Source organism: Frankliniella occidentalis, unplaced genomic scaffold (assembly GCF_000697945.3).
Source record: "Frankliniella occidentalis isolate FOCC.00 unplaced genomic scaffold, Focc_3.1 Scaffold2, whole genome shotgun sequence".
In the NCBI taxonomy this organism is placed as follows: domain Eukaryota; kingdom Metazoa; phylum Arthropoda; class Insecta; order Thysanoptera; family Thripidae; genus Frankliniella; species Frankliniella occidentalis.
Genome location: NW_026267132.1, coordinates 2,238,771 through 2,239,786, shown reverse-complemented (window position 1 = coordinate 2,239,786; position 1,016 = coordinate 2,238,771).

Genomic DNA, 1,016 nt, shown 5'->3' with positions numbered 1-1,016 from the left:
TGCCCACCGTCCAGGCTGGGCAGTGCGCCCGGCGGGTAGGCAATGCGCGCACAGCCGTGTCGCCGCGTTGCCCACCGTCCAGGCTGCACCCGCCGGACGTACTCGCGCGCTTTTACTACAGGTGTTCTTGGCCTTTTCTAAACCGTGTGCGCAGCGGGGAAGAGAGTAAGAGCGGCGATGGAACCTGGAAACAAGAACTATTATCTCCCTCCACCGGGCCCGGCCCGAGGCCCGGCCCGAGGCCCAGCCCGAGGCCCGGCCGCAGCGCCGCGGAGCTCGGCGCAGAGGAGGGCGGAGCAGTCGTGTGATTACAGCTGTATAGTAGTATTTACCTGGGAGATAAGGGTTATGTAGACCGCACCGCAGCGCTATCTACCGACACCACACAGTGTCTGCCGTGTGTGAGAGCGTGTGTGTGGCCGTGCGCCTGTGTGTGAGCGTGTGTGTGGCCGTGTGCCTGTGTGTGTGTGCGTGCGTGTCGGAGGGGTTTGTTTGTAATGCCTCTCTCAGGTTAGTGTGCAGTGTGCTGGGCGCGCACCGCTCCTCGGGGGGGAGGGGGAGGGGGGGCTGCTCTTGCTCGTCGCCGAGGGCACCTGTTAGCGCCGAACATTGCACTCACCTTTCCTGTCCCTGGACCTGCTCCTGCTGAAGCCGATGTGGGTGTCGGGGCTGTTGACGGGGCTGGACATGGCCGGCATGGAGTGCTGCCCCGAGTCCCGAAAGTCCCCCGTCTCCGCCCATACTGCAGAAAAGAGAGAAAAATGTCACACGTTTTAGTTTCAAGCTGCGCGTACAATGCGATTCTGGGAGACACATTTTTGTACGGCTATCGCGATATTTTTTCTGAACTTTCAACAAACAAGTTCTGGTACCAGTACTTATGTATTTAATTTTTTCGATTTTATTCTTTTTGACACCTGCTGTACGTGCGACGTACTCTGTTTCTCCCCCCCCCCACTCCTCTCTCTCTCTCTCTCTCTCTCTCTCTCTCTCTCTCTCTCTCTCTCTCTCTCTCT